Below are 10203 nucleotides of genomic sequence, written 5' to 3'. Positions count from 1 at the left end.
AAAATGCTGGTGTCATAAGAGCCCACTGTGTACTTCATTTACTGAGTGTTTAGTATCTATAACATCTATTTGGTGATTCCTGGAATCTTGTAATTTTTCCCTATTAACATGTAATATTACATGTTAAAGCTTAAGGTTTTATACGTCATAGAATAGTTGCAGCGGAGATCTACTACTACTACTAATTCATTATCATAATACATATTTTTGTCTTTATTACTGTGTTTATTGCATACTAAATACTATTATAATCTATGTACACTTGCTTTGGAAAAGAATATACCTAATAGCTGGCTTAATTCTATGCCACAATTTCTTGAAATTCTTAACACGACTATAATTACTTGGAATTCTTAACATGGCTACATTTTGGTTATATAATAACTATAAAAAATTTAAATAGTTCATGGTGTAAACTTCAGGATAGGTATCATGCCATTTATTGTTCTAAAATAGGAAAATAGAAGCTTTGTGCAATGGCAGTATCGTAGCCAGTGAGGTTTATCCGAGGTGTGATTATTGCTAATTTAAATAGGAACATAGAATTCCTTCTGTATACATAAAAATTTAGCTCAGTTTATTGACATTGTTCCAAACAAAATCTTTAATCAATGTTTTAAAAACTATGCATTCGTTTTGGAATACTATACCTCACCTGACATTAAATATGAGGTGTTTCTGATGTTTTCTAATCTCTAAGATTCCACATGATATGCAAATTTCAGTATTTGGGGTAGGCTTTGAAAAATATGTCTACATAAATTAGAGTTGTCAAAAGATCTGCACAGCTATTTTGTTTATAAAATGTAACTCTTGGTCTTCCATATACCTTTTAAATTTTTCTGAAAACTTATTTCCTATACTACTCAAATATAATTAAACATATAATAGCAGAGAAATTAAATTTCTCATTCTGATCATAATTTGGGAAGGGATTTAAATAGTTTTACCCTCTATGCAGCTCATAAATACTAATGCACTCATTGAAACTCTTTTCTTTTTTTTTTTTTAAGATTTTTATTTATTCATTCGAGACACAGAGATACAGAGAGAGAGCACAACCAGGGCGAAGCAGAGGGAGAAGCAGTCTTCCCGCTGAGCCAGGAGCCAGATGTGGGGCTCGATCCCAGGAACCTGGGATCATGACCCAAGCTGAAGGCAGACGCTTAACCATCTGAGCCACTCAGGCGCCTCAAGGAACTCTTTTATGTATTTATTTTTATCGAATATTTGAAAATCAGAAAGCTTCCAGTAATTTAACTATCACACATGTCTATACAAATTAGGAGATAGGGAATCAATCATTCAGTATCATGCAGTGATGACTTCCCACATTTATCTAACACATGTATTCCCATTTGTTTGGTTAAGTTAGGTTTTGAGAATTTAATATTTTTTATTGTTCTTGAATAGTGTTTCCCAATAAAACTTTTCCATTTTGTTTGACAGGGTCAAAATTTAAACTTCCAATATACACCTAATTTCATGTGGATCTTGCTTTAATATTGTCTTGCAAATAAATTCAAGTGACTTTTATTTCATAAGAAGTTCATTAAAGTGGCCAAATAATATATCATATATATTACTGCAGTAGTCTTAAAGGCAGTTAAATTTAATATTCTTAACTAGATTGAAGTCATAGCTCACTAGAATTATAAGGCAGAATTTAATACTTGGCTTCTCTTTTTCTATAAAGATATGGTAATGAGTTTTTACTATAAAAGAAAAATGATGCAATTCTAATGGTCTAAAAAGTACAAATGAGCTCCAATACCCTATCACATATATTTTAGGTTATTTATATAAATTATAATAATTTTCTCTATAATATCCATCTGAGATAAACTGAAGAAAATAATGTTCAGTTATAAGCATAGCACTGGAAAATTTTTAAAGAATGGTTATAGACAGTGTTACTTTTCTATTTATGGAATTAGAATAAGTCAAAGCAATTGTTCTTGGAGGGAAATATAAAGAGAAAATATAAACACAAATGTTGTACTTGCAAGTGGTTTAAAATGAAAATAGACATGAAGATAAAAATTTTGAAGAGAGATCTAAAGGATGACTGTCCAAAGCCAAATAGTTATATCTGATTGAGCATCCTTAAATTTGATAAAATAACCCTTCCAACCAGCCACTTCAGCTCCTCTTTCCCAAAAACACCGGAGCTGGTCAGTGGAACAAAATTTGATTGACACTTTGGATAGCTTTTATGCCAGCTAAGGCCAAAATTTAATTAATTGTCTAACTTTTAAACTTTTAAATTAGATTTAATTAACATGCTCTGTAACTTTGAAATACAAAGGAATACAGTTATAATATAACTGCTGGGAAAGAGAGGCAATTCAAAATGCATTTCTCATTGAATGACTTCTCATTAGCATTATAGAAATATCTATGTTTCTAGAATGTTTACCTATATTATGGTGTATCTCAAATATATATGAAATAGAATGGCATAATGATGAATCTTCATATCCCAGTCTTTCAGCCTCAATAATTTTCGAGATACAGACAATCTTTTCTCATCTATGCCTTTGCCTATTCACTCCCCACTTCAGGTAACTCAAACAAATTTTAACACTATGTAATTGTAAGTATTTCAGAAACTATTTTTAATGAAGGTTTTTTTCAGTTCATTGCCACAATAACATTAACACACCTAAAACTTAACATAGAGCCTTTCCTGTCACACTTTGTCTAGTCATTGACAAACAAAGGTTATAAATTTTAATTGGTTATTTTGGCTTCTTAAGTATCATTTATTTTGTATAGATTTTCTCACCCACATTTTTTAAAAAGTATGTTTATGGGAGAAATACTTTTCCTTTAATAATATATACAGTCTGGCTCTTGATGCTTACATCCCAGTAGTCGTTTTACATGTTCTTCTCCTGAAGTGTGTAAATTAATAGTTAAATCCAGTGTCTAGATAAATTCAGGTTTAATATTTTGGCAAGAATTTTTCAAAGATGATTTTATAAAATTCCATTATGTTGAACATAATGTCTTATTGTCTCTCTTTTAGTGATATTCAAAACCACTGATGATTATTTCTTTGTTCCATTAATTCATGAGGGCTTGCAAAATGGTAACCTTCTTATTTCCTATAATACTTTTATACTCCTATGCTTTTATAAAGAGACAGTGTCTTAATTACATGTGGTTACCCTAGGTACAATCTATAAAAGAGAGGCAGGATAATCATTTGATTTTTTTCTAATCACCATTTTTTGTAATAATGAATTGTTTCCATATCTCTCTTAATGTAACTAATATTTTTGCCTCCATAAATATTCCTATGAACTTATGAAATGAAATTTTAACACATTAAAAACCTCAGGTATATTAATTAAAATATATTAAGTTTATTAAGTGCACATAGTCTAAATAAAACATTTAGAAATCAATATATGCTCCCTGTTCAAAATACATATTCTAAACGCTCAAGATGTATTCCTTTTCCTATGATAAAATGACCTGAGAATTTTGTTTTCTCCAGTTTTCCAGACCATGGTAATTTCTTTAGGAAATTTGGATTTATTGTACATTTTTGATTTTTCAGAGAAGAGTGATATACCCTTTTCTCTGATATCATGAAGAGTTCTTTATTTCTACTACATAAACTAATATTTTGGCTTCTATCTATTGCTACTATGAAGCATGTGATACTATTGTGCAGGTTGCAAGAAAAAGCAAATAAGTAATTATTTTTGTGGTTTTTGAGAACTTAAATTTGGCTTGGTTAAAGATACACAGTTGTAAGGTCGATAATGCGAATGATAAATATAAGGTCACAATATATTTATCTCAAAAAAAAAACAAAAAAACCCACAAAACATAACCATGTGAACTAAAAAGCCAAAGATACAATAACAAGCCAGCTTTGGGACAAGATTTAGTAAACTGTATATATAACTTCTTGCTAAAAGAAATGTTGGCTAAATGTACACTTCCAGATCAAGAGCAGGAGATATGAGTGATTATTATCCTGCAGTATCTTATATAGCAGAAAGCAAGAATAGGGGGGCGCCTGGGTGGCTCATTCGTTAAGCATCCGCCTTCGGCTCAGGTCATGATCTCAGGGTCCTGGGATCAAACCCCACATCGGGCTTCCTGCTCAGCCAGGAGCCTGCTTCTTCCTCTCCCATTCTCCCTGCTTGTGTTCCCTCTCTCACTGTGTCTCTCTCTGTCAAAAAATAAATAAATAAAATCTTAAAAAAAAAAGAAAGCAAGAATGGGATCAATGATTATTTGAGTCCTGTTAAATTAGGAGTTAACTTGAAGTTGCCTCCCATGTTCCAAAAACAAAACAAACAAAAATCTAGTCTTAAAATTGGTTGAGTATACATAAAATATTTTTTCAATTCATTTTCTTTATTTTACATTTAACCAAATTTTTTTAGCAACAAAATCAAATTAATGCCACACAAATAAAACAATTATTTTTGTTATACAGAAATGGAAGTCAAAAATAAATTAATAGTGGAAAACAGTAATTTAATTACCCAGAAAGGAAAAATAATAATTTTCCATGACCCATGCCATTTTCCTGAGTAAATCACAATAATTCCAATAAGTGCCTTGGCTATATAATAGCAAATGAGTGCAAAACATTTAGTGAACAATATTTTAATACACATAAATATACAAGTGGATCAAACTGCAATGTTTAAGGATAAAATCTATCTTTAGCAAATCTTCACTCCAATATCTAAAATAAACCCTGAGCTCTAGTTAGAACATAGTTTATTGTTAAGTATGACAATGAAACTAAAGGTATCCACGTAAATAAATTTATAACAACTATTTCTGTCCATTTAAAAAATTTATCTCAGGGGCGCCTGGGTGGCTCAGTAGGTTAAGTGTCTACCTTCTGCTCAGGTCATGACCTCAGGGTCCTGGGATCAAGCCCCACATTGAGCACCACATCAGGCTCTCTGCTGAGCAGGGAGACTGCCTCCCCCTCTCCCTCTGCCTGCTGGTCTGCCTGGTTGTGTGCGCACACTCGCTCTCTCTCTCTCTCAAATAAATAAATAAATGAATAAATGAATGAATGAATCAATCAATCAATAAATAAAGAACATCTCAAAAAAATATATTACATTCAAAATATACCAGGCTATAAAACCAAACAGGACTGGCTTCATATTCAAACCAACATCCTGCTTGTGTTGTTCCTTGGCTCTCTTCAAACCAGTTCACCTCATATTGCCTCAGAATAGAAAATAAAGCAACCTAATAGGATTGCATGTCAGCATTTTACCGAACTTTCTTTTTCAACAAATGACTCTTAAGCAAATTGCGCCATAACCTAGATGCCACCATAACCTAGATACCATTACCTTGTCAGTAACCAGTTAAACAAATAGGTCTTCTTTTCTTATCATACCAGTAAATTGGTGACTATTGCCAGCAACATGATTACTGTACTTGTTTTAAGTTTGTTGTTTTATTTTCTCCATATTTGGTTCAGTCGATTTTTTGTCTTTTAAAGTGACTGAATAACTCTTTTCTCTTCAGTTATATATGTATACACACACACACACAGGGAGAAAGAGAGAGAGGGAGGGGGGGAGAGAGGGAGCCTACACAATTAGTTTTATTTCATAAACTGAATGGTCATCAGTCTGTCCTTATACTGTTAGGAAAACAAGAATAACTATCGTCTAGTTTTCAAGGACCTTGTTTTAATAAGTGCAGGTATCTATAAATAGACTTGAGTTTCTAGTGTTAATGCTTATATACTGGAAAGGGCCAATAAATGTTATTTTTACAATTATATGATTTGATAAAATTAACTTTTTCTCGTTAAAAAAACCCAACAACCCCAAATAAGTTTCCATGTCTTGGCATTGCTTGAGATGGTCTTCAATAATTTTGAACATTTTAAATATATTCCATGAAAAGCAATAAATAGACTATTCTGATATCCCTTACATGTTTCTTTAAGGGGCAAAGAATTTCATTTATCAGCTTCAATAACAGATACATTTATGATGACTTCTGTATATACTCTAATCTTGTTATACTTGACTAGTTTGACAGATGCTGTAGGAAACTGAAAAAAATAATAATTCCAAGCCTGATTTTATGTTTTTGAATTCCACTATAGATTAATATGAATGTGAGCAAGTACATAAATAAATTGTTCCATCTAATGCAGCTTATAAAATTTGTAAGTTAAACAGTAAGTTGTTTTGTCAAGTTCCTTTGCATTTTTGAAGCCATGCTTTTCTATTTTGGTATTCCTGGTATAGAGAGTACAGAAGAAAACTTCATTTATATTGTGGAATTTAGTATGCCCCCTCTCTGAGTATATTTCAGTCTTCATATATAATTGTTTAAAACCTTGCAATTAATTGGGGCACCTGGGTGACTCAAATGGTTTAGTGTCTGACTCTTGGTTTTGGCTCAGATCATGATCTCAGGGTCAAAATCAACCCCCCCCCCAGTTGGGCTCCATGCTCAGCGGGGAGTCTGCTTGAGATTCTCTCTCTCCCTCTCTCTCTTCTCCTCCCCCTTCTCTCCTTCTCTTTCTATGAAATAAATAAATATTAAAAAAACACTTGCAATAATTTAATATGACAACATCACTAAATAAAATAGATTTGCTTATTGAAAAAAATTTTTTTAAAGATTTTTTTAAAATTTATTTATTTGAGAGAGAGTGTAAGCAAGAGAGAGCATGAGTGGGGGTGGAGGGGCAGAGGGAAATGGAGAAGCGGACTCCCCGCTGAGCAGGTAGCCTGACACAGGGCTCTATCCCAGGACCCTGGGATCACGACCTGAGCCAAAGGCATATGCTTAACTGACTGAGCCACCCAGGTGCCTTTGTCGATTGAAAAATATTTAAAGAAAAGAAAGTTTATCCATGCAGAGACTTCTTCCTATATTTCATTATTTTAAGAACTTAGATAAGCTACTCAGGATTTATTTTTACATAGGAATTGTTAAAAGTCCCTATTTCTGGAATAAGAATGTATAGCATCTTGGAAACGTATACACAGAGAGTAATAGAGAAATATTCTGAACATGGATAATTGCAACTCTAAAAAGAATAATGTATCTCATATTTCTATAGAGTAAATGATAAAGGAAAGGACATTATTAAGCATTCTTCTGTAGAGAAAATATTTAAAGAAATAGTTCATTTATTACATGGTTATTATTTCTGTCTTGAAACAAAAATTACATATTTTTTTCTTTTTTGACCTTTTATCAACATATATTTCATTATTCTTTTATTTATTACTTACTGTTCATGTTTCTTCTTGTGTTACCAGCTACTTTCCATAGAGTGTTACGGAGCCCCTAACTACTTTAGATAGAACTTTCATACTCTGCTATAGGATCTTGGGACATCTTGATCACTTCAGTTGGGAAATCTTAACTTCAGGTAATTTTTTCCAGACTCCAACTACTCTAGAGATTGAATATCTTTAGTTCTTCATACTTACTTCAGCTTAGAGCTAATCACAATGCGTTATAATCTTCTGTTTACTTTGTATACCTCCAGAGGAGGACCGTGGGCATGGTCTACTCATCTTTACATCCTTAGAAATTTAGCCTGTGCTAAATTATTGGATCAGATGGCTTCTATATGTAAAATTACTTTTATGAAGATTTCATAGATAGTACATTACAGAATCCACATAAGAATCTTACTCCAATTTAATATATTAGTAAAAATACTGCAAACATAATCAATAAGCTTGTTGAACTTATTGGGAAACTAGCAATGTGGAAGGACAAATTTAACAATTTTGATATTCAGTTTCCTTCTCCTGTAACATTTGGTAACATGGCAACAGTAGCATTTACTCATAAAGTAAATTAACTTATACATATTTAGTGATTTCAGGTCATTAAGACTGTGAGTTTGACTACCCATTTAGATACCTCATATAAGTGAGATTATGAATATGTATTTGACTTAATTTATTTAGTATGAGAGCCTTCAGTTTCATTCATGTCACAGATGCAGAATTTCTTCACTTTAAAGGTTGAATAATATTCTTGTGTATGTGTGTGTGTGTGTGTTTGTGCATTACCTTTTTAAAAAATCATTTATCAGTTGACAGACACTTAGGTTTTTTTTATTTTTTTAATATATTTTTTTAAGATTTTATTTATTTGAGAGAGAGAGTGCGCGCACAGGAGGGGGGGAGGGCCAGAGGGAGAAGCAGACTCCCTGCTGAGCGGGGAGCCCGATGCGGGACTCGATCCAGGGACTCCAGGATCATGACCTGAGCCGAAGGCAGTCGCCCAACCAACTGAGCCACCCAGGCGTCCCGACAGACACTTAGGTTATTTACATATCTTGACTACTGTGAATACAGCTGTAATAAACATAGGGGTGCAGATATCTTTTTGAGATACTGACATCATGTCCTTTGGATATATACCCAGAAATGGGATTGCTGGATCATAGACTAGGAACTAATTCATCTTGTTTTCTAGAGGTAAGCAGGATAAAGACATGACTGCTTAGGTGAGCTACAATAAATGTTTATTTAGGAGACTCATTCATTTTCTAGTTATTGAGTAACCACATGTAAAAAATATAAAAATATATTGAGAAGCACAAACTATGGATGCATTTGAGGTGAGTACATAGAGCTTAGGAAGTGCATCATTTTTGCATTTTCATTCCCCGGGCTGAAGATGCATGTTCGTTCACTGTGATGTGAACTGATACAAATTCTCCATATATTATGCTATTCTCACCACAAGTGTAGCTGCCATCCATCACCATACAACATTATTTGTTGTATCATTGTATCTATTGTTGTGTCATTGTATCATCGGCTATATTCCCTATGCTGTGTTTTTGTCCCCATGACTTATTCATTCCACATCTGGAAGCTTGCATCTCTCTCTCCCCTTCACCTGTTCTGTCCTCCCACCCTTCTTCCACCTGACAACCATCAGTTTGTTCTCTGTATTCATAGGTCTGATCCTGCTTTTTGTTTATTTGTTTATTCATTTTTTTCCTTTTAGATTCAACATATTAGTGAAATCATATGGTATTTGTCTTTCTCAATTTGACTTACTTCACTTATCGTAATACTCACTAGGTCCATCCATGTTGTCACAAATGACAAGATCTCATCCTTTTTTTATGGCTGTGTAATATGCCTGTGTGTGTGTATACACACCTCTTCCTTATCAATTCATCTATCGATGGACTTAGGCTGCTTTCATATCTTGTCCATTGTAAATAGTGCTGCAATAAACATAGGGGTACATATATTTTTTAAATTAGTGTTTTAATTTTATTTAGGTAAATACCCAGTAGTGGAATTATTGGATCATATGGCATTTTACTTTTTGTGTTTTGAGCAGCCTCTGTGCTGTTTTCCATAGTGTTTTTCTACCAGGTGAATGAACTAAGACAGTTTTTTTTTCAATGCTTAGACTCTTTTATTATTATTGGTTTTTAAAGATGTTTATATCTCTTTAAATTTTCAGTGGAGTGGCTACACAAATTTGAAAACTAGGGAACAATTTTAATAATATGGAGACTGAATTCAGTAAACATGGTGTGCATAATAGAATAGAGTCTGGTTCGTACACTTGTGAAGATTGTCAAATAACAGTTTTACTGTTATTTTTCATGTTCATCTGATTATTTTGACACCCATCATACATAGTCAAAAAATTATATCATTCTGATATATCCTAATCCAGGATTTCTCAAGTAGGATAAAATATAGATTCTTCGAGGCACTCACAATGGTGATGTTCATATAAAGAGGCTGTGCCCCTTTATAGGAGTGTTTAAGAATACATTCAAGACGTGTAGGAAGGTAAAAAATAAAGAACTAACTTTCCCAGCTTGACAATTTCAGAAATCCATCATCTGACTACAGCAAAGTAACCTTATACAAGACAGTGAACCAATTAGCCCTGTCACTCACAGACAGCTAAGTACAAAATGGATTTAAGGTTAGAGCTCTGGGATAGATTTAATGCATGACTTAAACAGTATGTATTATGGTGCAGTGCTACATGAATGACTGGAATCTTTGGCACATTTCTGACAAAGTGACTGATGATTGTCAATACAGTATAAGGGGAACTTGGCAAGCATGATAGAAATGGGTCAATGTTCATTTTTGTTCCTCCATTCAAATAGAAACAAACTCTATAAAACTGTCTGAGCTTAATTTTATTTTATTTCTCTTTTATAACTTA

At 32.9% G+C, this 10203-nt stretch overlaps 1 pseudogene; it reads left to right on the top strand.

The window, feature by feature from the left end:
* Positions 1–465: 465 nt before the first annotated feature.
* Positions 466–584, top strand: LOC113921052 (annotated as a pseudogene).
* The last annotated feature ends 9619 nt before the right edge of the window (positions 585–10203 follow it).

Source organism: Zalophus californianus, chromosome 3 (assembly GCF_009762305.2).
Source record: "Zalophus californianus isolate mZalCal1 chromosome 3, mZalCal1.pri.v2, whole genome shotgun sequence".
Lineage (NCBI taxonomy): Eukaryota > Metazoa > Chordata > Mammalia > Carnivora > Otariidae > Zalophus > Zalophus californianus.
Note: the sequence above shows the minus strand (reverse complement) of the source record. Positions and strands in the feature narration are given on the sequence as shown.